The sequence below is a fragment of the Pavona decussata genome, unplaced genomic scaffold (assembly GCF_977016875.1).
Source record: "Pavona decussata unplaced genomic scaffold, jaPavDecu1.1 SCAFFOLD_72, whole genome shotgun sequence".
NCBI lineage: Eukaryota > Metazoa > Cnidaria > Anthozoa > Scleractinia > Agariciidae > Pavona > Pavona decussata.
This window is the reverse complement of record NW_028145491.1, coordinates 769,512-797,140: the sequence shown is the minus strand read 5'-3', so window position 1 is coordinate 797,140 and position 27,629 is coordinate 769,512. Positions and strand designations below refer to the sequence as shown.

Here is a 27,629-nt window from a genome sequence, read left to right as displayed (position 1 = left end):
ATTTGAGGGACTTTTTGCATAAGGCTAACCTCCAAACTTCCTTTTCTAGAAGTACTTTTCTTCTTAGTTTTATTTGTATATATAGTCTGCTTCTGGTATGTATGTATGTATGTATGTATGTATGTATGTATGTATGTATGTATGTATGTATGTATGTATGTATGTATGTATGTATGTATGTATGTATGTATGTATGTATGTATGTATGTATGTATGTATGTATGCAACAATAACTGTTTATTGTTCATGGGTTTTGTGACATAAGTAACCAGTTCTACAGTTTTCTACACCTTATCACAAAGTCTGGTATAACTTTCAGCAGCATAAGGAAAAACACTAATATTATTTTTCTTTTCCATTCTGTCCAGGGTTTATTTAAAACCTTTATTTATATAGGAAAAGTTTAAACCACTCATTGTCTTGGAGAATAGAGTGTGTGCACGGCGGCCATGTTGGAGGACTAAAACAATAGAAGATATTTGCATAAAAAGAGAATTTATTTCCCCAAAGAAAATCATTGCATTGTTTCGGTCCTCCAACATGGTCGTCGTGCACACACTCTATATTTTCAGTGATAAAATGCTTTTAATTTGCAATATTTCAAGCAGAGTATTTACTATCTCGTAAGCGACCACCCTTGGGGCACGACAAAGTGGTTGCTTACAGGAGGTGGTCGCTTACGGGAAAGATTAACAAAAAAGCCTAATACTGGATTGATTAGTTAATCACATAAAAATATTACCTTAACAACTAAAACCCGAAACTAATTTATTTGATATTTTCACATTAATTCATTCTTCTGATGAAACTTTGTATAATATTTTGGAACAGATCACTGTAACAATTCAAGATCTAATTAAAGCGGTCATCTCTGTCTGTAACCTGTTATTATCTGTCAGCAGCCTGGGGTCGTGTCATTAAAATTTGAACTTTTGTCACTTCTGAGCAATGATTTAATACTAACAATCATACATGTTTATGTTAGGTGGTCGCTCACCGGAAACAGAAAACGAAAGAATATGTGTAATTTCTGGCCAAAAAAGTGGTACCGGACCCTTAAGAAATTAAAGCGAAGGTTGTCTACGAGAGAGCTCTTGAAACAGTATTTAACTGAGAAACAAATTGGTTGTTTACGAAGTGGTCGCTTACAGGAGGTGGTCGCTTACGAGAAGCGGCCACTGCACTATGAGAGAGTTGACTCATGTACATCATTCTGTGAATTCAGAAGAGGACTATTATATGCACACTCAACTCTCTTTAAGCACTCTTGTACCTTCTATTATTTTTCTCTCGGAAAAACAGGATCATGAAAAGTAAAGTAAGGAATACATTTTTTACAGAATGCTTATTAAATGATACATAGTAGGTATGTTCCTGTGCAAAAATGAATGGGACCTCTCAGAAGAACACTATAGAACATGTCACCCACCGGGTGTAAAAAAAGGCTTTATCAAAGGGGAAGCGTTAAGACTTCTCCGTACAAATTCTTCGAGATTTAATTTCGAAGAGAACATTGCTAAATTCAAAAGAAACCTCATTGGAAGGGGTTACCCAGAGATGCTAATTCAAGAGACCCTCTCTGAGGTCAAATTTGAAAACAGAAATGAAGCTCTCACACAAAAGCCGAACGAAAACAAACGAATCTTGCCTTTTGTAACACAATACCAACCATCAGCGCTAACCTTAAAACAAATCCTCATGAAAAACTGGCATTTAATAAAACAACAACCACAGTTACAAGAAATTTTCAAGGAACTTCTATAATATCCTATACAAAGGGGCGTTCACTGAATGATATACTCGTTAGAGCAAAACTGTCAACAAGGCTAATACGCGTGGTGGAAGTCGTGCAGGCCTGTCAACCCCATTTTTGTACTGTTGACTTTTACCAGACAGGCCCCCTTCCACGCCGTGACATCGCGTACACCACGCAAAGTAAATACTGTACACTTTAGCGAAGAAAACCGCTATTTTCATGTGCAAAATCACCACACAAAATCTCTAGAATTGTGTATACCTACACTAGTCCTTGCATATTTTGGAGAATTTTACTCTTCCCTAAGAATACGCCAGTATATTGCTGAAAATTCACATTTTAGCCAGAACTAAAAAACACAGTATCAAGCTGAGCACAAAAGGATCGAATACTCAATTACACAATCAGCAAAGACCAATCATAACACAGTATTTTCGATCCTCCACGTGGGTATAAAAGCCTGGAAAACCGTGGGTGAAACTGATTGCTACCAGGTACACACCTCTAGCAGTCTACATTATCGGCAACTGAAGAGAACCACAAGAAGGATCGAAATCGCGATCTTGCCTGCCATTAGTCCAGAGAAAAACAACAATGCCTGACAAAACCCTCACAGATGAAGGGTATCTCGCAGTGCCTGGTACCTCAAACCAAGCGGTACAGATGGAGCTGGAGAACACCATCAATGAGGATGAACTTCTCGCCGTAAGCGAAGACGAAAACTCGGCAACCAACCAAGAGAAAGTGCAAACCAGCAAGCGACAAGAGAACGTCCATTCAGATCGGAAATGCCGATACAGCGACACCTTGCAGCCAGAAGAAAAAATCAAGAATGCGGAAAAGGCAATCCAAGCACTAAACCGCCATACAGACAAAGGAACGTGCCCAGTGTCTCTCAGATACACAGCCAGAGCAAACATTACAGCTGACAAGGATTTCAGGGAGGACGTTAAACGAATCAGAAAGTACTCTGAGAGCGAGTACGTTAAAGCCCTGACGGGTTCCATTACAGGGACATTGATCGTCATAGAGCCGAGCTACACAGAAACAAAAGGCCGAGATTTCAAAACAAAGCCAGCACTGGAAGAAAAGGGAAATGACATCCTAAGAAAGGAGTGCCTTCCGTGCCAGAGTTCTCAAATGTGAACACAAGAATATCACTAAGATAGCAGAAGACATACATAAGAGGAGATGGCGCAATTTAACACCATGACGTTAAAATTACTAGAGATGCCAAATAAACCAGTTGAAAAGTACAAATGAGTCCTAAGATAATCAAAGGGCCATTAACAAAAAGCGGAAAGAACGCAAAAGAAAGAAACGCACAAAACAATTTAAGGCGCGTTTAGAGGCGAACAAAAAACACATAAAAAGCCTCTCAAATAATATCATGACCACAGAGCAAATCAATCTACTGGGTAAGGGTCTCAAATTCATTCCCACCCGACCTACAAAACAAACACAAATACGGCATCAACTCTCGCAAGATTTTGATCAATTCGCCAGAAGAATGCGCCTACAATTCTCGGTTTTCACGTGACGTCACAGAACTTTCCAAATATGGATGTCCGCCAAATTTGTGCCCCTCCGAGTGTGAAATAATATGGTAATGATAAGCGTTACCTGTACACTTCTCACGGTTTTTAAGCTATCTTGGGGTTTCAGTATGGATTTATCCCCGAAAATTGAGGAAGAAGTAGAAAAGCTTGGCAGTAAGATTCCCGTGCTTTCGGAGTATGCTACTGCCTTGGAAAGCCATGTTAAGCTGCGAAACCTAAAGAAGATCTCGATAGTGGGCATCAACCCTTTCATCATTCCATGTGAGCACTTCAATCCAGAATGTTTGCCAGCAATCTTAGTTACTTAGTTCTCCAGACAAGCTACTACACGAATGACCAGTTCAAGAATTATAGACGTCTAGAAGCGTATAATCAAGTTGTGTCAGGATTTGTGGCTTCAGTGAGAGGAAAGATCATTTCCGGAAAGTATGTTGTTGTAGCTAAAGTGCCACATTCACAGGGGATGAATGATCCACTAGTCAACGTATGGATTTAACTGAGACTGAAGGTGCAATAATTTCTGCTCACTGTTCAGGTTGTAAAGCTGGGCTTGCGGAATCATGCTCGCATGTCTCCAGCACCATGATGTACATCAAATGCTGGGCACGTATCAACTGGAAGATGGCATGCACACAAGTGAAATGCTCCTGGCTCCTGCCAACTAACGTGAACGAGGTAACCTATGAGAGAGTTGTGGATGTCGACTTTACCTCTTTAAGCTCAAAGAAAAGCTCAAAGAAAACAATAAAATTGACTCCCTCGATGAAAACAAAGCAACTTCTTGTGAAAGTCATCCTTCTCAAGCACAAAGCGCCATTCCTTCGCAGCTGCCTTCGACAGAGGAAATGAACAAATTTTTGCAAACACTCAATCTTTGTGACACAAAAGCTGTGGTGCTATCTTTAATTAACCCATATTCCGAGCAGTTTGTTGCTAAAAGTCGGAATGTGCCAGTCCTATCAGATCTTTATGACCTGAACAAATGTAGAACTTAGTTATCCAGAATTGTTGCAGAAGTGTGCAGATGTCAATATTATGTTCTCGGATGAAAACATTAAAATAGTTGAACAGGACACAAGAGAACAAGCCAAGGGCGCAGGATTCTTTAGGCATCGGGCAGGAAGAATTGGAGCCTCTGTAAGTTGAGCTGTCTATCACAGTAATACAGCACAACCTTCGCAGTCTTTTATAAAGTCGGTTTGTTATCCACATCTGTATAAAGTTAACAGTAAGGCAATTAAACAAGGCTGCAAATATAAGGAATATGCTGTTAAGGCGTACGAAACACAAATGAAGAAAAGCCATGTTAACTTTCAGGTAACAAGATGTGGACTGTTTATCAACAAGCATTATCCATTCCTGCATGCCACACCTGACTTCTTAACTTCTTGTGATTGTTGTGGGTTGGGATGTGGTGAAGTGAAATGCCCCATTTGCATCTCAGATGGTGACTTTGACAAATATGTTCAAAAGAAGAGCTCTTGTTTGGAAAAAGTCAATGGTACCTTTATGCTAAAAAGGAAACACAATTATTACTTCCAAGTACAGCAGCAGTTGTTTACCCTGCTAGAGAGAAAGTTCAATGACTTTGTTGTCTGTGCAATTGACTGTCATAAAAATACACCTAGTAATTGAGAGAATTTATCCTGACCTGGAGCACTCAAACACAGTCTTACCTAAACTTGAAGAATTTTGGAGAATTTGCATTCTTCCAGAGATCCTGGGGAAATGGTTTATAAGAAGGTGTGATATGCATGCAAGTGTTTGCAATGACAATGGTATTTGCTTTTGCAGAGGCCCAATCAGTGAACCTGTGGTCTCATGTAGCAATGTAGAATGCCCTTATGAAAAGTTTCAAATTGCATGCTTATCTCTTAGTAAGTTGCCAACACTGAAATCATGGTATTGCCCACACTGCTGTAGGCTATCACAGTTTAAGAAAAGCAGACGGTCGACCAAAGACAAGCAACCAGCTGCACTGAACCAGGCTGCCATGTTTTGCAGCAGCATTTGTATTTGCAACACCAAGGCAACCCCAAGTGACAGACTAGTAGAGTCTGGTACAGCTTGTGAAAATGGCACCAGACAGGCCCCATTCCACGCTGTGACATCGCGTACACCATGCAAAGTAAATACTGTACACTTTAGCGAAGAAAACCGCTATTTTCATGTGCAAAATCACCACACAAAATCTCTAGAATTGTGTATACCTACACTAGTCCTTGCATATTTTGGAGAATTTTACTCTTCCCTAAGAATACGCCAGTATATTGCTGAAAATTCACATTTTAGCCAGAACTAAAAAACACAGTATCAAGCTGAGCACAAAAGGATCGAATACTCAATTACACAATCAGCAAAGACCAATCATAACACAGTATTTTCGATCCTCCACGTGGGTATAAAAGCCTGGAAAACCGTGGGTGAAACTGATTGCTACCAGGTACACACCTCTAGCAGTCTACATTATCGGCAACTGAAGAGAACCACAAGAAGGATCGAAATCGCGATCTTGCCTGCCATTAGTCCAGAGAAAAACAACAATGCCTGACAAAACCCTCACAGATGAAGGGTATCTCGCAGTGCCTGGTACCTCAAACCAAGCGGTACAGATGGAGCTGGAGAACACCAGCAACGAGGATGAACTTCTCGCCGTAAGGGAAGACGAAAACTCGGCAACCAACCAAGAGAAAGTGCAAACCAGCAACCGACAAGAGAACGTCCACTCAGATCGGAAACGCCGATACAGTGACACCTTGCGACGAGAAGAAAAAATCAAGAACGCGGAAAAGGCAATCCAAGCACTAAAACGCCATACAGACAAAGGAACTTGCCCAGTGTCCCTCAGATACACAGCCAGAGGAAACATCACAGCTGACAAGGATTTCAGGGAGGACGTTAAACGAATCAGAAAGTACTCTGAAAGCGAGTACGTTAAAGCCCTGACGAGATTCCATTACAGGGACATTGATCGTCATAGAGCCGAGCTACACAGAAACAAAAGGCCGAGATTTCTAAACAAAGCCAGCACTGGAAGAAAAGGGAAATGACATCCTAAGAAAGGAGTGCCTTCCGTGCCAGAGTTCTCAAATGTGAACACAAGAATATCACTAAGATAGCAGAAGACATACATAAGAGGAGATGGCGCAATTTAACACCATGACGTTAAAATTACTAGAGATGCCAAATAAACCAGTTGAAAAGTACAAATGAGTCCTAAGATAATCAAAGGGCCATTAACAAAAAGCGGAAAGAACGCAAAAGAAAGAAACGCACAAAACAATTTAAGGCGCGTTTAGAGGCGAACAAAAAACACATAAAAAGCCTCTCAAATAATATCATGACCACAGAGCAAATCAATCTACTGGGTAAGGGTCTCAAATTCATTCCCACCCGACCTACAAAACAAACACAAATACGGCATCAACTCTCGCAAGATTTTGATCAATTCGCCAGAAGAATGCGCCTACAATTCTCGGTTTTCACGTGACGTCACAGAACTTTCCAAATATGGATGTCCGCCAAATTTGTGCCCCTCCGAGTGTGAAATAATATGGTAATGATAAGCGTTACCTGTACACTTCTCACGGTTTTTAAGCTATCTTGGGGTTTCAGTATGGATTTATCCCCGAAAATTGAGGAAGAAGTAGAAAAGCTTGGCAGTAAGATTCCCGTGCTTTCGGAGTATGCTACTGCCTTGGAAAGCCATGTTAAGCTGCGAAACCTAAAGAAGATCTCGATAGTGGGCATCAACCCTTTCATCATTCCATGTGAGCACTTCAATCCAGAATGTTTGCCAGCAATCTTAGTTACTTAGTTCTCCAGACAAGCTACTACACGAATGACCAGTTCAAGAATTATAGACGTCTAGAAGCGTATAATCAAGTTGTGTCAGGATTTGTGGCTTCAGCGAGAGGAAAGATCATTTCCGGAAAGTATGTTGTTGTAGCTAAAGTGCCACATTCACAGGGGATGAATGATCCACTAGTCAACGTATGGATTTAACTGAGACTGAAGGTGCAATAATTTCTGCTCACTGTTCAGGTTGTAAAGCTGGGCTTGCGGAATCATGCTTGCATGTCTCCAGCACCATGATGTACATCAAATGCTGGGCACGTATCAACTGGAAGATGGCATGCACACAAGTGAAATGCTCCTGGCTCCTGCCAACTAACGTGAACGAGGTAACCTATGAGAGAGTTGTGGATATCGACTTTACCTCTTTAAGCTCAAAGAAAAGCTCAAAGAAAACAATAAAATTGACTCCCTCGATGAAAACAAAGCAACTTCTTGTGAAAGTCATCCTTCTCAAGCACAAAGCGCCATTCCTTCGCAGCTGCCTTCGACAGAGGAAATGAACAAATTTTTGCAAACACTCAATCTTTGTGACACAAAAGCTGTGGTGCTATCTTTAATTAACCCATATTCCGAGCAGTTTGTTGCTAAAAGTCGGAATGTGCCAGTCCTATCAGATCTTTATGACCTGAACAAATGTAGAACTTAGTTATCCAGAATTGTTGCAGAAGTGTGCAGATGTCAATATTATGTTCTCGGATGAAAACATTAAAATAGTTGAACAGGACACAAGAGAACAAGCCAAGGGCGCAGGATTCTTTAGGCATCGGGCAGGAAGAATTGGAGCCTCTGTAAGTTGAGCTGTCTATCACAGTAATACAGCACAACCTTCGCAGTCTTTTATAAAGTCGGTTTGTTATCCACATCTGTATAAAGTTAACAGTAAGGCAATTAAACAAGGCTGCAAATATAAGGAATATGCTGTTAAGGCGTACGAAACACAAATGAAGAAAAGCCATGTTAACTTTCAGGTAACAAGATGTGGACTGTTTATCAACAAGCATTATCCATTCCTGCATGCCACACCTGACTTCTTAACTTCTTGTGATTGTTGTGGGTTGGGATGTGGTGAAGTGAAATGCCCCATTTGCATCTCAGATGGTGACTTTGACAAATATGTTCAAAAGAAGAGCTCTTGTTTGGAAAAAGTCAATGGTACCTTTATGCTAAAAAGGAAACACAATTATTACTTCCAAGTACAGCAGCAGTTGTTTACCCTGCTAGAGAGAAAGTTCAATGACTTTGTTGTCTGTGCAATTGACTGTCATAAAAATACACCTAGTAATTGAGAGAATTTATCCTGACCTGGAGCACTCAAACACAGTCTTACCTAAACTTGAAGAATTTTGGAGAATTTGCATTCTTCCAGAGATCCTGGGGAAATGGTTTATAGGAAGGTGTGATATGCATGCAAGTGTTTGCAATGACAATGGTATTTGCTTTTGCAGAGGCCCAATCAGTGAACCTGTGGTCTCATGTAGCAATGTAGAATGCCCTTATGAAAAGTTTCAAATTGCATGCTTATCTCTTAGTAAGTTGCCAACACTGAAATCATGGTATTGCCCACACTGCTGTAGGCTATCACAGTTTAAGAAAAGCAGACGGTCGACCAAAGACAAGCAACCAGCTGCACTGAACCAGGCTGCCATGTTTTGCAGCAGCATTTGTATTTGCAACACCAAGGCAACCCCAAGTGACAGACTAGTAGAGTCTGGTACAGCTTGTGAAAATGGCACCAGACAGGCCCCATTCCACGCTGTGACATCGCGTACACCACGCAAAGTAAATACTGTACACTTTAGCGAAGAAAACCGCTATTTTCATGTGCAAAATCACCACACAAAATCTCTAGAATTGTGTATACCTACACTAGTCCTTGCATATTTTGGAGAATTTTACTCTTCCCTAAGAATACGCCAGTATATTGCTGAAAATTCACATTTTAGCCAGAACTAAAAAACACAGTATCAAGCTGAGCACAAAAGGATCGAATACTCAATTACACAATCAGCAAAGACCAATCATAACACAGTATTTTCGATCCTCCACGTGGGTATAAAAGCCTGGAAAACCGTGGGTGGAACTGATTGCTACCAGGTACACACCTCTAGCAGTCTACATTATCGGCAACTGAAGAGAACCACAAGAAGGATCGAAATCGCGATCTTGCCTGCCATTAGTCCAGAGAAAAACAACAATGCCTGACAAAACCCTCACAGATGAAGGGTATCTCGCAGTGCCTGGTACCTCAAACCAAGCGGTACAGATGGAGCTGGAGAACACCAGCAACGAGGATGAACTTCTCGCCGTAAGGGAAGACGAAAACTCGGCAACCAACCAAGAGAAAGTGCAAACCAGCAACCGACAAGAGAACGTCCACTCAGATCGGAAACGCCGATACAGTGACACCTTGCGACGAGAAGAAAAAATCAAGAACGCGGAAAAGGCAATCCAAGCACTAAAACGCCATACAGACAAAGGAACTTGCCCAGTGTCCCTCAGATACACAGCCAGAGGAAACATCACAGCTGACAAGGATTTCAGGGAGGACGTTAAACGAATCAGAAAGTACTCTGAAAGCGAGTACGTTAAAGCCCTGACGAGATTCCATTACAGGGACATTGATCGTCATAGAGCCGAGCTACACAGAAACAAAAGGCCGAGATTTCTAAACAAAGCCAGCACTGCAAGAAAAGGGAAATGACATCCTAAGAAAGGAGTGCCTTCGTTGCCAGAGTTCTCAAGTGTGAATGCTAAGAATATCACTAAGATAGCAGGAGACATACAAGAGAAGATGGCGCAATTTAAAACCATGATGTTAAAATTACGCAAAAGATTTTAAACCATTTGATTACAATATGATTCAAAAGAATACTCAAAGAGTCTTATTATGCCCAAGTAAACAAATTGCCGACAAGGGATCGGAGGGATAGTATTCATTAACGCATCACAGTACACAGCATTTTGATAGAGCGCAGCGTAAATGCCCTGACAACATTTTCTTTCACAATCTTAAAACGATTTCGTTCTTAAGAAAAAACTTTTCGAAATTGATTCCTTGTTCTTTTAAAAACCAAGGAATGAGAAAAAAAAAGATTAACCGTACAAATCTATCTAAATATCATCGAAACACTTCAAGGGATAGGAGGTATAGCATTCATTAATGCATCAAAGCGCCCAGGATTTTCATAGAGTGCTATTGTTCCTAAGCATTGCAATGGTATAAATACTACAGTATTTTTTATTTCCAAGTATGAAAACTCATGTTTACATTGGAGTTTGACAAAGATTTTGAAGCTGTGATTTTACAAGCGATATTAGAAGTAGAGAGAGATTTCTCTCTTCCAACCAACAGTCTGATCAATACTTTACCAGAAAAGGAAAAGAAGGAGTCTTTGTCTGTGTATTTGGACGAAAATTTCCTGGCAGACTTCTCAGATAAACTCATCCGTCACTCAAGGGAACTGGTTTTTCACAAGAGTTGCGGTACAAGAGAAGACAATAATAACCCTGATGGATGTTCTATGCTCAACCATTGAGCAGTAGAACACAAAAAAACCCAACGGCGCATTTAGGAGCCAACAAAAGTCATAACGGCAATGATCAATGATAAGAGTACTTTTAATATTCTACACCGAGAATTTAATTGCGTACACTTTTGAAAATAACATAATAACAGTCCTGAAACGATCATAGGTAACTAGTCACCCCTTCGTTTTTAACAGTCACTATACACACACACACACCTAAAGGTGGTCATGCGGGATAATAATAATTTTATGTTTGGTGTTGTGCGCGTCACGATGGCAAGTTAACATGCCAAAAGTGGGTTGAGTTTAAAACCACCTATTGAGTTTCAGTAATTGATATGAGTTTAAGAAATCACTGCATGAGAATGAGAAATCACTATACGAGAATGAGAAACTACCACACGGAATTAGACATTACGTGTCGACAATGAAAAACACCCATGCGAGATTAGTAATCACCAGTCAAGTTTAAAATCACCTACTGAGTCTTTGTAATCGCTATGTGAGTTTAAGAAATCACTACACGAGAATAAAATCATCACTCGAGATTATTGATTAGTTTTTTGAGCCGGTGAGCATCAGCTAGTCAGCAGAGCGCAGCGCAGTTTTGGCGGGGATTTCGAAATCAAAGTGGTGGAACAAATTAGTGCAGAAGATTTGACAGAGTTTCTTGATTCTCTGAGAAGAACAAGTGAAAGAATAGCGGCAGTTTACCGCGCATCTGATCTTGTTTGTTTTGAAATCTGTGAAGGAAGACTTGAGGAACACATAAGAATACTTATCGCCACATCGCTGTCACAGAATTCCTCGTCAGGAGATCTGTTTGAAGTGTTGGAAGATTCTTTGGCGGTGTTAGTAAGGAAGATGTCAGAAATTTTGATTGCATCATGCTTTGTATCCGTGGGTCAACAAGACTGGACACTATCCTGTGGGGCATCCAGACTTCATCTCTCAACCTGGTCACACCGACATCTCAGAGTACTTTGGTCTTGCCAAATGCACGGTCCTACCACCTGAGAAACTCTACCATCCTGTCCTTCCTCTCCGCCAGCATGGCAAGCTGACCTTTCCTCTCTGTGCCACCTGTGTCCAGACTGAGATGGTAAAACCTATGCTGATGCGTAGTCCTGTTTGCGATCACACTGATTAACAGCGACGGATCACAGGTACGTGGTGTACACTGAGTTGCAAAAAGCCATGGAAAAGGGAAAAAAGATCCTCCACATCCATAAGGTCTGGCATTTCCCCAAAACCTCCGATGGTGTCTTCTGAGATTACGTGAATGCCTGGTTAAAAATCAAGGAAGAGGCCAGCAGGTGGCCTGCCTATGTGGGAACCAATGAAACCAAACGCAGACAACATCTAGCAGCCTACGAGGCCCAAGAAGGGATTCACTCGCACCCTGCCAAGATTGCCAAAAACCCTGTTCTCCGACAACTTGCTGAGATGATGCTCAACTCCATGTGGGGCAAGTTTTGCCAAAAACCCAACAAGACCCAAGTTGTCGAATTCATTGACCCAGGCAAATTTCAAGAGTTTCACAATAGTGATCACCATCACATTAGGCATGTAAGTGCTTTGACAGAGGAATGAGTGGAAATCCATTACAAGCATCAAGTTGAAGACGATTCTGTCTCCCCGAACTTTACGACATGCTCGGCATGTCGCCAAGCTCTATAGCCTTGGAGTAAAACCCACTGTTGTCCACTGGGTGGCGGACTTTTTACAAAGCAGATATCAACGTGTAAAGCTGAAATCTGATTGCTTTTCGGATTTCAAACCACTCCCGGCTAGAATTCCACAGGGAACCCGGATTGGCCCATGGCTCTTTTTGGCTATGATCAACGACCTCACATCGAGCAATGCCCTCTTTTCTATGTGGAAATTCGCTGACGATACTACGGTCTCGGAAATTGTCCCCAAGTTCGGTGCTTCAGTGCTCCAAGGTACACTACATGATGTTCTTCGATGGTCTAACGACAACAGATTCAAACTGAACTACTTAAGTGTAAGGAACTCAGAATAGACTTTCGAAGGAAAAATACCTCGGACACTGTTTCCCTTGAGGCCAAAGGTAATGCTTTTGAACTTGTGAAATCAGCTAAGATATTAGGTATTAGTGTAAGGAGTGACCTTAAATGGATAGATCATGTAAATAATATTACTATGAAGGCGTCCCAATGAATTTACTTGCTTAAGCAACTTAAGCGAGCTGGCGTAGACCGTAAGTCGCTAATTCCTTTTTTATTGTGCATGCATACGTTCAGTTCTGGAATATGCATGTCAGGCCTTTCATACTAATTTGCCAGCTTATCTGTCCGACCAAATAGAGAGAGTTCAGAAAAGAGTCTTAAGGATTTTATTCCCAGAGGTTTTGTACAGCAAGGCCCTGGAAGAGGCGGGTTTGAAAACACTCTTCCATAGACGTGAGGAATTATGTAGCACTCTGTTTAAACAAATAGTAGAGAGTGACCAGCATAAACTAGCTAACCTGCTGCCAGCGCACAATGACAGTGGGAGATATAATTTCGGGACTAGGCGTATGTTTTCAATCCCGAATGTGAAAACAAAGAGGTTTGGAGACACTTTTATGATGCACTTTGCAAGTAAACAACAATTGTAGTAAGTGTAGTTAGGATTTTTATATTTTGAAATTTCAAACACGATGTATGTAACGCAAGTAATTCAGCTTATAGCTGCAAGTTGTGTTTTTTTTAATAAACGACTGATCTATCTATCTATCTATCTACCTATTGATCTATCTTTACGAAGCACTCGATCTGTTAAAAGAACGTGTGGTGTATGGTGACACGGACAGTGTTGTCTACATCCATCGACCGGGTTTGCCCGATCCTCTTATTGGCGATTACCTCGGGGACTTTAAAGATGAGTTGAGCAATGGTCACTACATTATTGAATTTTGGGGGGTTCCAAAACCCTACAGCTATGTCACCGCCAAAGGTAAAGAACTGTGTAAAGTGCACGGTCTGTCCCTCAACAGTGAACGGTCCCTTCAAATGAATTATCAGGTTCTGCGCCAAAATCGCTTGGAAGAAGGGCGTGCCAGACCAACATCACCAAGAACCATCACAACGTCCGTGACGCCAAATAGTAGTACGCTATTGAGACAACCGGCCAAGTCAAGAAATATCAGTTGGCGTATAAAAAGCGCATGGTTGATACTACTACTTTCCAAACATAGGTGTAAGGTTATGTTAAATACACCCCCAAAGATGAGGAAATGGCAGAACTTTTGTGTGCATTGTAAACAGGGATGTGTGACAACTCAGGACACACTCACGTTCCTGGTTGTAAATAGGTTTTTTGGCATTAAACTGTTGTTGGTAGTTTTAATTCTGGTGCCTTTGGCTCGGGAGGGGACGGGGCACAATTCCACCCACTTCCGGTAATGTGTGATGTCATCTCAATTGTATAAAACATCAATATGTCCAATGGATCAATTATATTATAGTCTAATGCCCCTAAGTGAGCTGATATTACTACTAATGTAAAACCGTTAATGTGTAGAAAGTACATAGTACAAAGGTGTCAGTTTGCGCTTTAATTTCGTAATGTAATTGACCTTTTTGTTCTTTTTAGATATTTATGGCACATCCCTCAGGGGGTGCTTGTGAGCAATTTGGCTTTGAAAAATTACAAAGCTGATGCGTATGGTATAACTAAATTTGCTCTGCTACATTGTAAAGTTGTTTAGTAATAGGAAAACAAGTTAGGAGGGAAATATTCAACTACTCCAAAGATCCAAGCAGTTCGTTTAAAGTGCATATGAAACGAATTTTTCTTGTATTTCTTATTAATTTATGGTATTTTAAATCAGAACTGATCGGTTTAAGTCACCTGCGACCTTTCCGTAACCAACTTTTTCAAGGCTTAAGATCCATCTAGCGGCTAAAATATGGCTCCTTTCTGCACGCGGCAAAAACGATCAGATTACATGTCAGTGACGTAGTAAACTGTGGTGAAACGTGGCAACTATGGCATCGCAGGGAAAAGACAAGAAGAACGGAGGAACATATTGTGCTGCTGGGGCCCAGAATTGTGTAAGTTGTAAGAATAACACACACACATCAGGTGTGTCAATGCATCATTTCCCTTGGGATGCCGTTTTAAGGCAGAAATGGACACGGTTCGTCCGTAGGCATCAAAAGGATTTCACTCCTTCAAAGTGGTCTGCTCTGTGTTCAGTTCACTTTGAAGACAGTGGCTATGAGCAAATACATCTCGCCTTAGTTGGAGAAAGTAGCAATACCTTGCAGTTAAAAAGGAATTTGATAAAAGGATCAGTTCCTACAAGGGATATGGTACTTCCAAGTTCCTCTCCTCTTACTTCTTAAAAGCGTAGAAGGGTAAGTTTTGGTCTTTTGACGTGGATGGTAGCGGCATGTACTTTGAACATATAAATGTGCATTTGTTGGAGATTTTTCTTAAAGCTGCATTTTTAATGATTTCTGTTGAAGTGATATTCTAACTCAGTTTCAGTTATAAGGGCCGGGTCGCACTAGAGCTAAATTTTGTTTATTTAAGTGATAATCTGTCAACACGTACTGCAAAATAAGTGCGACCTCACGTTTCCAAACTTGCCAATTTTTCGCAGATTGCAAAAATTTCGCCAATCTTCAAAGACGTTGAAGTGCTGCCTCGCAGGCGACCAAATTTTGGCAAAGCAGCCAATTTTGTTTATACAGCAATTAAGCTGTCATTCACTGTAGTCATTTTAATGGACTGCTGTGGAGTGCTTTTAATGTATTGAGTTTCTGTAGTTTAACGCGCGCACCATGGCGGGAGGAAATAATTCTTTTCCTATTCCTTTAACATTTCAAAGCGAAGAACAGTATTCAGCATATGGCGCGAATTTGTGTAACTCATACCCTGGGGTAGATCTGAACCAGGGTCTGAACCATTTGTGCTGGCAGCAATTTAGCATGGAGCAACAAAACCATGCCTCAAGCATGTCAAGTTCAAGTTCTCCATCAAGTTCACGACCAATCACCCCGACCGAAGCGAGTACTAGCAGCACTCCTGACCCAGTAGAGCAGAGCAAGAAAGGCAAAAAAGGAAAGTACGATACCTGGGCCCAAGCCGAGCAATGACTGCTTGTTCAGTTGTGGGCCGAAAATCGGCGTACGGGAAAAATTTTGTTCGGGGGGCTGAACATAATTTGCCCGAATGAAACTTGTTGGTCACAGATGCACAAGATGATTCTTTTGTGACGTCAAGTTTTCTTTGCCATACCGTGAGAGCACGGGCATTCAAAATAGTGCAAATATTTTTGGTAAATCGAGATCAACATTTCTAAAATACAAAACCATGAAGCGAGAGATAAAACGTACCCATTTGAGCTCTAAAAGAAGTATGAAGAACGATTACTTCGAGACCCAAATATGCCAATAATCCTTTGTATGTAATTTTACATTGTCTTGTTTGCATACTTTCTTTCAATGTTGATAACGGCGATACTGCTAAGTCGGTCTTTCTTGTCCCATTGTGGATCTTAACTTAAAATGTCTTGATGCCGCGAAGGGCGCTGAAAGACCTTTTAGCAGAGCACGAGGTTGCAGGAATTGTGGCCAGGATGGAGGCAACTTTATATAGAACAGGTAAAATGTCATGGAGACCATTTCGATGCATGGTCTTTACCATCACGGGTGCGTTTTTTCTCTGGCATGGGTCCCCGCAGTCGTAGTTTTCAAAGATTGACTTCTCACTTTATAGCACTTCACTATCCACGCCATAGAAATTTGATACAGTTTGGATGTTGTTGATGCTTGGAGAACGGCTGAATACGATTTCGCCCAGTGCGCACAAAACCTCCTGGTCATTGCCCTCAAACCTTGATTGAAATTCACAGTGTCTTTTGCCGTCTGTTGGGAGCTGTCGTTTGCTGCAGCGGGTGTCTTACCAGTAAGGACCTGAAGTCGGGATGATGGTCTGGTTCGTGGCACCTTGACATCTCTGAAGGCAAATTTCGTACTCTTGATTCCTATTCTGATTTTTTGCCCTATAACATCAGCATGTGACCACATCTCTTCATTGCGACAATTGCTCAGTGTCTTAACGACAGCATCAGCAGTCTTCTTGGCAGTGATGACATCCATCTGTTTTCCCTGTAGATATCTATTCAAATTATCAGTGTTGGATAAGATGAGCTTCAAAACCATCAAGCCATAAACAAACTTAAAGTCACAAATTGAGTGGAGAAGCGAATTACTTTCGTTGTAGGTCTTGAGATCGCGATCTTTTGATAAAGTGACCACGCCTTCCATTATCCTCGGCACTTGCTCTACAATCATGGACAATTCTGGTTAAGAAATCTGAACGCTGCCCACCGAAAACAATTATTTCCTATTCCCTCGAATTTCTACAAGTTACTTCTCCCTCCCCCCCTCCCCCTATACAATGTTGATTTGGGAAGTGCTGATTGCCAGGAAACTGTTCGTGACCCACCAAACAACATCGAGTTGGGGGGAGGGGGGCGGGGCAAATATTGTCGTTTGATTGTTTACTTGTAAAAACGCTTGGAAGGGTACGTTTTCTTAACCATTTTGTCCACGATTGTAGCACGGCCCAAATCAATTTATTTTTTACTATGTCTTTGCCCTAACGGTACATCCGTTTTGCCTGAATGATACTTTTTTTTCCGACAGGGGGAGCTGCAGCCCCCCCGCCCCGTACGCTGATGCCGAAAACCACGAGTGGCTGGAGAGCAGAGAGTCACGAACGGCGTGGCGGAAAATCTGCGACAATCTAAACGCTCACATGAAATCAAACAAGACGGTTGAGAAGTGCATGAAGAAAATCAAGTATTTAATAGCACGTCATAAAGAAGCAAAGGAATGGAACAGGAAGCAGACTGGAGGGTCGAAGAAGAAAAGCCTGTTTTACGACGAAATTGATGCAGTTCTGGGTTGCCGAGACATTGTCACGTTAACCAATGTGTCTGAGGCAGGGACTACAAGCAAGAGTTCTAGTACTTTAGACATCAGCCAGCAGTGCTTCCTTTGATGATCATCCAGATGATCAATCTGGCAAGCCTAACAATGATGAGGGAGAGGTTAAGAAAAAGGGGGCAAGAAAGGACAGGAAGAAATCAAAGAAAAGACATCACGCAGCCTTCGAGGAGGAGGAGGAAGAGGAAAGACGGGAGTTCCAAGAAAGCATGGATAGTTTCAAAAAATGTGGCGAAAATTTGAATACCTTTATGGAAACGTTCTCACAAACCCAGCAACAGCAAATGGGTATGATGAGTCAATTTATTGACACTATGACACAATTTATGAATAAGAACTCTGGGTCATCTTCTCCCAAATGAGCGAACAAGGCTTATTTTGTTTACATATATATTATATATATTTTTATACCCAGAAATTGACTAAATGTTAGTTCCAGTTACTGTTAGCAATACCGGCAAAAATACGTATGAGGAATTTTTATATGGATATACTGTACAAGATAATATCGTGTAATCGGTAACGCAATTCCTGTTGTAACGGGGTACAACCATTTTATGATGTAAACAATGAAAAGAACTTTTTCCTGATTGAGAAACACAGTATGCAATTTAACATAATATAATCGCTGTGACTTGAAATGTCTTTATTTTTTTTATTTAACATAAACCACTGATTGCAATATAGCATGTATTAACCATTGACAATATATCAGAACAGTAACACAATAAATGCAATGTAAACTGTTAAAGAAATTCCTTTAAGATGTCTCTGATCTCGTCTCCATCTCTCTTACAACATCTTTATTGTCATGATCGCCATCGTTATGATCGGGATTTCCATCCTCATCCAATTCATCACCTATCTTGATACAAAAGTTGTGCAAGACAGCACATGCAATAGCAGTCTTGACAGAGAATTGAATATCGCTATCAAGACGTTTCTGCAAAATTCGCCATCGTGATTTCAGGCATCCAAACGCGCACTCTCTTTTAACCCTAGCAATAGATAGTTCACGATTAAAATGTATTTCGCTCCTATCCCTCGTTGCTTCTGGGAATGGTTTTTGCAGCCACAGAGATATAGGGTAAGCACTGTCACCTAATAAAAACGGTCCAATTTCGTGGCCAGCTACATCTACAACAGGAGCACTAAGTATCTCTCCTTGTTCTGCTCTTTCATACAAAGTACTGTTCCGTAAGATGCGAGGATCATGCATACTTTCCGAATAACCAGCAGAAAAATCCAGAAAGAGGAGATTTCCATCTGCTACTGCCTGGATGCCAAAGTCGTGTTGTTGATATCGGCTAAAGTAATCTACTGCACTTTGAAAAGGCGCATTTATCCGTATGTGAGTGCCATCGATTACTCCGACTTTGTTTGGCAACTGGGACAGATCTCGAAATGTTTGTATAGAAGCTGCTGTTTCTGCCACTGTTTCTGGGAAATGTATATGTTCATCTTTCAATTCAAACAAAGCTCCTACGACATCTTGCACCGCAGTAGATTTGCCAACATTAAATACCGGTCCAATGCTGACGTATGAATTACCGTGTGCAAGTCTGTAAATTCCTAACGCTAAAACCTTTTCTGGTGGAATGCACTCCCTGAGTCGTGTGTTCTGCCTTGTTAACCATGGTCCTAGGATGCCAACAAGGGCTTCAAACGTACCTCTTTCCATTCTCAACTGGCGCCTGTAGTAGTCCCCAGAAATGGTTCTATCATGGTAATGTATTTCAAACCATGACTCTGCTGGACGCGGTAAAGTCCACGACCATGGACGGTTTCTAAAACGACGTCTATTTAAGCAATTTCTGCGCCTTCTGTAAGCAGCAATCACGCGCAGAAAAGCCTGTTCATAGTGCATTAACTGTTCTAAAACTGCAATGGTGTTTTGTTGGGAATAAAACAAATGATTCAAGAAAAAGCCAAAGGCCGCGAAAATAATCATATGTCAACGATCCATACTCTCGCACGAAATGTTTTGTTTTTCCAGATGTAACAGGAGAAGAGGGTCATTTTCCCTAGCGGGTTATGACTGACGTTGCTGTCAATCAAAGACATTTTGGAACTGCAAATTTCCGTAGTGCGACCAAGATTAAAAATTGGAAGTTCAAAAATGTCTGCCAAAAATTTGACTGCCAAAAATTAGAAGACACAAAAATTCGCTCAGTGCGACCCGGCCCTAAGCTTAAGTACATTTCATGAAGACTCAGAGCTCAGTTTTGCCTGTCGCTCGTGAAGAGTTTGGACCACTAATTAAACATGTGTGGAATAGTCGCGTATGTTGCAAGCAAGTGACAGCTGTGTAATAGTGTGTTTACCACTACACTAATGAGCAATTCTCTATTTTATAGGGTAATCTCTGACATCGTGAGCAATAATTTCGATTGAGAAATTTAAATGTATTTGGTTTCTTTACACGCTTTGAGCTTTTATCTCGTTTTTCTTATTTTTTTCTGAGATAGACTATGAACTGGGGTGATAATTTGTCACGCTGATGGCTAAATTCCTCGTTTATAATCTTTGTAAATTTATAAAATGTGCCTGGCGAACCACTGTTTTTTTTTTACAAACCATTAATTATTTTAATTGTATCATTTTGGCATCAAAGCTATTCAGGCATTTTTCAGTGACTGGGTGTCTGGTGCTTGCCCTGCCTAGTACATGCAATTTATTTTCCTTTTAACATTTAAGGGAACCTTACATAAACAAATTTTTTATCTTATTTTGTGGTCAGATTATGAGAGAGAGTTGCGTGAAAGCAGTGCTTCCAGAAAATGCAAGAAAACATTATCAAAGTACTTCTGCCTCCTCAAGTACTTCTACAAGCACAAGTAGTGGTGAGGTCCCGCCACTGCACAGTATGGATGTGGATACAAAGTGTACTGAGCATTCGAGGAAGAGGAAAGCTTTGAAGATGCAGCATACCCGCCTGAAAAGCACTTTAAAAGGTTACAAATTCAACTCAAGGAAATAAAAAAATTTATTGATAAATAGAACTTAAGAGAAAGTCCGCGTAAGATTCGACCGATTTCCTTCAAATTTTTCGGCAACAGACAAACTTGATATAACATTAATGAAAACACATTTCTTTTGATTGTAAACTTAACAAGACCCGAAATTTTGAGGCGAATGTTCAACCCCCCCGAACCCCTGAAATTAATCCGTTTTCGGATGTTTGCCACCGAAAGAACATTAATCCGAAAAACCTTACATTTGTACCACGAACACATACACTATACTACTTTACAAATATGGTATATAGAACTCATATTATTGAGAACTTTTAAAAGGAGGTCATCTCAAACATACCAATGTTAACGATTCGTGCACGGAGCGTGTCAAGTGCTGCAACAAAAACTCTGACTTACCCTGGAAGTCTCGTGTATTTTTTCAAAGAGTACTAGGATAGTGTCCTTAAATTACGGAATAATTTTTAGTGGCTCTCCATACTGCGAAGAGATACGGCCGCAACAATTTTGGGCAAATCTCTTATTTTCCGACATGTGTTGTGTGACAGCAATGGCATCCCAACGCAACAAATTTCGACTTTTTCTGTCTTGACCGCAACTTAAACTAAACAAATACGTTTTAAAAGGGTAAAAAAATTAAAAACCTACCTTAAAAGTTCCACTGTTTTGCTTCCAAGACTTCATGTTGCACCGATTAACTGTCAGCAAATTTGATCACCGCGTAACGGATATCGTGATAAGGGGTCCATGTTCTTTAGTTCGCTTGCAGGCGACGAGCATGCTAGCCAAAAATCTGACCATCTCTACAGAGTTCCGTGAAATTAGTTCTGTTATTCAACCGGGTACTCTGCCGACCAAACAATCATCAGTTCCACAATTTATATCGAGGAAAGACTTTTGGAAGTAGTCAGCCATCTTTGTTTTGAAATAACAACCGCTGACCGCAACAACACTTCCGGCGTGATTGAACTGGAAACAAAACATCGTCTACAGTAAAAAGTCATGCACTTAGTTCAATTTCTAGAGTTTTATTGTTGTTAACTTACTGTAAATTACTTGATTATTTGTAGCTTATTTTTTACTTCAAATGCATACATGTTTACGCCGGGCAACTTATTATTTTACCCTTTTACGTTATCTAACATGTATTGTACTAAAATAATAACAAAAACTGTACAAAAAATATATCGCAAAACTGAGAAATATATAGAAATGAGACTTCAGAGAGGTCTCAACAGCAACTGCGAATTTACGAAACTTGCAATAAATGAGACGTCAGTATGGTCTCAGTGAGAACTGCAAATTCTAATGCAAAAAGAAGAAAATGCAGGAAATTGCGAGAAGTCGCAATTTTCAGTTGAAAATCGTAAACTTTGTAGCTACAATTTCGTGGTGGACCGGCATATCCCTACAAGAGGCTAGGCTATCAGAGCTTTTCTTTATCTTGTTTGTATCCTGGGGGTTTTATTTGGGCTAGACTTTTCAGCGGCTCTCCTGTTTCCTTTCTCCGAGAGCGACAGGTAGCTGCATGGAAGGCAATCATGTATTCAAGACCGAGTGTACCTAAATATTATTCTGTCTCTTACGTAGCTAGATAATTTTATAAAAAACACGAACATTTTTTAACAAAGATAGTCAAGTGCTGAACCAAATCCTTCTTTCTGTCCTTTGCTGTAAATGGAACTTCATAGTTCTTTAGAATATTCTTTAGCATTCAAACATTAAACCTTCCTGTAATCCTGTGACGTCATCATTGACGTCACAATTCACTCCACCATCCAATATATATTGAATGAAAAATATGCCTTGAGCTGCCGCCTGGTCTTTCTGTGACTTCACCGCCTGGGCGTCCTGTGCCCTTGTAACGTCGCCACTGATGTCACACTTCACTCGTCCAAACAATATATATTAAACGAATATGCCTTGGCCTCTCACTTGGGCTTCATGTGACTCCAAAGAACAAAGAACTGACGACGACCAGGACACGACCATTCACCATGAAATCCGCGTATTGCATGAAGTGGCGCGTCACGCTCGCATGACAAGCCACTTAAAAATGCCTCCGTTCCTGGCATTGTTGTCTTGAAAAAAATCTTTTAATAAATACTCACTTCCTAGCTATTAAAATATGAAAGAAAACAAATGTTGCAGGTACCTCCAGGGGTCCAGCATATGTCGGATTCGTTGGCACATTTGTGCCGCGTGGGAAAATATGGTGTCGAAGATAAGACATTAATTATCGCTAACATGGCTTCTTGTTTGGCACTTCTAGTGAAAAAAAAAAAACAAAACAAATATTACCATGAATATAATGGTGATACGGTGTGGAGACGGTGTATATATAGGGAATATAGAAATATACCCACCAGAATCAGTCAACAAAGGTAAAAAGTAGGAATGATCCCAGAAAGTTAATTTATTTCAAGTCAGTTATATTACCTCCAGTCTGAACTTTCATCACAATCACTATTCGGCTAGTCTTCTTAGTCACGCAACCACGTCGCTACTTCAAGTTTTCCCTTATGCTTTTTTGGGCATGCCGTACAAAACGCTAAACCAGCGACAGAAAAAAAGTAATAATTAATTTTTAAATAGATACTGAGACGAAAGGCAAATAGTCCGTACTTAAAAATAGAATAAAAACATTTTAACAACTCACGCGAACCCACTCATGCTGTTTCACCATACAGGGTATAAATCTCTTTTGATGTTTTTAAATTTATCACTTTGTCGCCATCAACTCGTTTGATCTTCCCAGTATGTTTAGGATACCGGCAAGGTCGTGGAGGCTGCCAGTACCTGCCAAGATTATTTCTGTGCGTGGGACAATGTTCATCTCCTTGACCTTACTGCCTCCATGGTCAAATAGCCAGGCACGAGCCAGTATAAGTTCAACTTCGGTCGTCTTCTCGCGTAACAATTAGCAACTTCACAGGTGATTAGAAATATTACTGTAACATTCATGAAGGAACACTGTGTCATGGTCACCTCTATTAGGACCACACTTGGTGTTCAACACAACGGAAAACGAGCAAATTTCGGTTTTCGACATTGTTCTCTTAGCGAATCACATGATCATCGATCGGTCACTATGTTGTGCTGATTAGTCATACACACGAAGAGATTATTGTATATGTTTGATAGAGACATGTCAGTGTGGTACAACTATACTCAATAAAACGCATTTCTCTCAACAAACAGAGTCACAACACAAAACCCAGTTTGATTTTATGCTGTTTATTTATTTTTTTTTTAAATCAAGGGGAAAATTGGCCCATGTACAGTTATTCCTCATTTCCTGTTCGCAGACGGAAGTGTTTTTGCGGTCAGCGGTTTTCCCTAAACAAAGATGGACGACAACTTTCAAAAGCCTTTCTGCATTGTCCAAAAACCTTTCTCTGCAACTGATGATTGTTTGGTCGGCAGGGTGCCGGGTTGAATAACAGAATAACAGTTTGTGGAAAAATTTCCGCACAGCCCCATACATTAATTATGCATGCTGATGTATTAATTATGTATGCGCTTCATTGTTTTTCAAGACAATAACCTATTCCCATGTGTTTTGCATATATACATTGCAAATAATACTTACTGCGTCAATAAAATAGCCCACTTTAAAAAAAAGTGATGGCCTGGGTCGAGAGTAGCTGCCCAAGCGATTGTGGGAAGGTTTGGGGGGACGTTGGCTATTATCTTCGCATTTTTGCGTCCCCCCAAACAATCCCACAATCACTTGGGCAGTTACTCTCAACCCAGGCCATCACTCATTTTCAAAGTGGGCTATAGGGTTTCGTCATGTCATGACTTTTTCTCCACTTCTCTCTCCATTTTCCCAATCCCATTTTCTCTATTTCTCTACCCCAGCCCCCCAATGCTTTTCTTTTTCTTTCTTTCTTTTTTTTTTGGTCTACCTACCATACCGTGCCTTGAACTGAAGCCTTACTGTTAGCGTTGTCCCTGTCCACCTGCTTTACCACTAGACTATGAGGGATTTGTTGGAAATTACCCCTCAACAAATATATTTTATTTTTTGTAAGCCTTTAAAAATCTACATAACAATACAAAGGTAATTTTTTTCCTGTGCGTTGCACTTGCCTTGTAATTTTCACGGGAAAATGCGTCATTCTCGCCCCTTGATTGGCCAGTCTCAGTTTGGGTATTTCTCCTAGTCATTGTCCCATGCAACCATGTTATAGTGAGTTATAGAGCATTAACGAGTCTTGACCGACTTCAGTTGTTGTAGCTGTTGCTTGTGCTCCGAATCTTCGTCTCATTGTTTTTGTGTCCTTTGCTGTTTCGTCCATCGCTTACCCTACGTCATTGCCATGCTACTACGTCTGTAATTTGACTGACCTTAGCCCATCGTTCCAAGCCTTTAATCACCTTTTAAAGTCGCCCAATATCCTTGCGGGTTACGAATGGTGAACAGAATAGTACAAGGAATACAATCTAAACGCGCCGTCCGTGAAATGTCCACCAGTTGGGTGCAAGAATGCCCTAAAGACGAGCAATATTGGCATATATTGTAAGATGCCGACCTTTACGAAGTTCACCAGGACTGACAAACCATTGTAGCGCTCTCACGCGCTCTTCGAGATACGCCGGAGGAAGACGAAATATCAGATACCGTAACACATGAAGCCCGCACGTCTATGCAAGCGAGAACCTCTGGCTTTATTTTAGGAACGACAGCAGCAAAAATACGACGTAAAACAAAAAGAAAGGTAAAGAAATACTTTATTTTTGATAGTTTACGGCAGTCGCGACTAAAAACCACTGGTTAATCTGCCCTTATTTTTACGGCCATGCGAAAACATGTCACTCAATTCTAAACATTTTTAAAACGAGGACAAATTAAAATGCATAAAAATTGCTAAAATTGTCAAATTTTGTTTAGATTTTCCGTATTTTTATCCTAAAATTCGAAGATTTCGGCAAAGCCAATGTAGACTTAGAAAGAAAATATAAAACTAAGAGGAACAAAGCGAAGTAATCACAATGGCGCACTATTGTTATCCTCCCTATTGTTTCCTTTGAGCAAAGACTGTATGCATAATTAATGTATGGGGCTGTGCGGAAATCTTGCCCAGTTTGTTGTTACACGGAACTCTGTAGAGATGGTCAGGTTTCTGGCGAGCATGATTGTCGCCTGCAAGCAAACTAAAGAACACGGATCCCATACCGTGACATGGCCACCAAATTTGCTGACAGTTAATCGGTGAAACATGAAGTCTTGGAATCAAAACAGTGGAACTTTTAAGGTATGTTTATAATTGTTTGCCCTTTTAAAACATATTTGCCTACTTTAAGCTGTGGTCAAGACAGAAAAAGTCGAAATTTGTTGCGTTGGGATGCCATCGCTGTCACACAACACGTGTCGGAAAATAAGAGATTTGCCCAAAATTGTTGCGGCCGTATCTTTTCCCAGTATAGGGAGCCACTAAATATTATTCTGTAATTTAAAGACACTATCCTAGTACTCTTTGAAAAAATACACGAGACTTCCAGAGTAAGTCAGAATTTTGAGAAATGTTGGTTTTTGTTGCAGCACTTGACACACTCCGTGCACGAATCGTTAACATCGTTATGTTTGAGATGCCCTCCTTTTAAAAGTTTTCAATAATATGAGTTTTATATACCTTATTTGTAAAGTAGTATAGTGTATGTGTTCGTGGTACAAATGTAAGGTTTTTCAGATTAATGTTCTTTCGGTGGCAAACATCCGAAAACGGGTTAATTTCAACTCGGTGAAAGGTTGATTTTCGGGGGTTCGGGGGGGAGGGGGGGGGGGGGTTGAACATTCGCCTCAAAATTTCGGGTCTTGTTAAGTTTAGAATCAAAAGAAATGTGTTTTCATTAATGTTATATCAAGTTTGTCTGTTGCTGAAATTTTGAAGGAAATCAAATGATTGGCCCAGATTGACCGGTCGAATCTAACGCGGACTTTCTCTTAAATTTTATAGACCTTTGAATGTCAACATGTACCCCTTAGCTTAGGATGGATGATTATTCAGTCAAATCTGTGAAAAAAAAATGTGTAAAAACTGCTAATCATGATAAATGTTTGTGTGGCCAAATAATTGAAGGGAGGGTGCTCTGTGATGCAATGTCATAATGCTGCCTGTGGTGATTCCTGTTCTAATGGCTGGTGCCTCAATCAGCAAAGTGTTACTGGTTTTTAAGCACCTGTGGCTAGCAGCTGACAGTGGCCGAACCTACTTCAACCACCAGAAGACATTCCTCTTTCCAGTTATTTTGAAGTACTGGGAAAGTTACAGGGCCTCCCTCATTGTGAAGCTAAAGGACATAAAAGATGTCGTTCCTTGGAGTGGTGATGGCCGTTTTGACTCCATGGACCATAGTTGTTCATTTTGAACTTCTTCTGGTAAATTGTTATGAAAATGTATTACATGGCTGTTTATCTGCTCAACAAGAAAGATAAGATTTCTGAAATGGATCTCCCCTCACCCCTAAGATATATGTATTGATAGTTGATCAATTTTTCCTGACCAACACTTATGTCTTGAAATTTTGTTGTCATTAGGCAAATGAAGCTGGTGGAAGTTCACCAACGGAACTTGAAGGTGCCAAGAAAGCATTTGCATACCCGATATCAGTTGGCCTCAAAATTGCAGTTTTCGTGTTAGACAGACATAGAGGTATTGCCAAATGGATTAGAGACTGCCAGCCCAACACTTTGACATTTGGCATATTGCCCGGTCAATTGGAAAGGCCATGTTAAAGTTAAGCAAACAGAAAGGCTGTGAGAGAATTGGGAACTGGATGAAAGGTGTGTGGAATTTATATTGGTGTGCCACATCAAAAAAGCAGGGATTTTAGGCCGTGATTGCTGCAAAGTGGAAATCATTGATGATTGTAGAATGGTTGTACAAGAAAACGAAAGCACACACAACAAAAACAGCAAACATGTAAGAATACAAAAAAGAAAATATTAAAGAATATAAAGAAACTTAGCAGAGCTCAGA

At 40.6% G+C, this 27,629-nt stretch overlaps 4 pseudogenes; 3 read left to right on the top strand and 1 right to left on the bottom strand.

The window, feature by feature from the left end:
• The first annotated feature begins 3,282 nt into the window (after nt 1-3,282).
• Nucleotides 3,283-5,617, top strand: LOC146476825 (uncharacterized; annotated as a pseudogene).
• Nucleotides 5,618-6,791: 1,174 nt separating this feature from the next.
• Nucleotides 6,792-9,126, top strand: LOC146476824 (uncharacterized; annotated as a pseudogene).
• A 6,370-nt stretch (nt 9,127-15,496) lies between these two features.
• Nucleotides 15,497-18,030, top strand: LOC146476823 (uncharacterized; annotated as a pseudogene).
• Nucleotides 18,031-18,198: 168 nt separating this feature from the next.
• Nucleotides 18,199-19,790, bottom strand: LOC146476822 (uncharacterized; annotated as a pseudogene).
• Nucleotides 19,791-27,629: the final 7,839 nt, after the last annotated feature.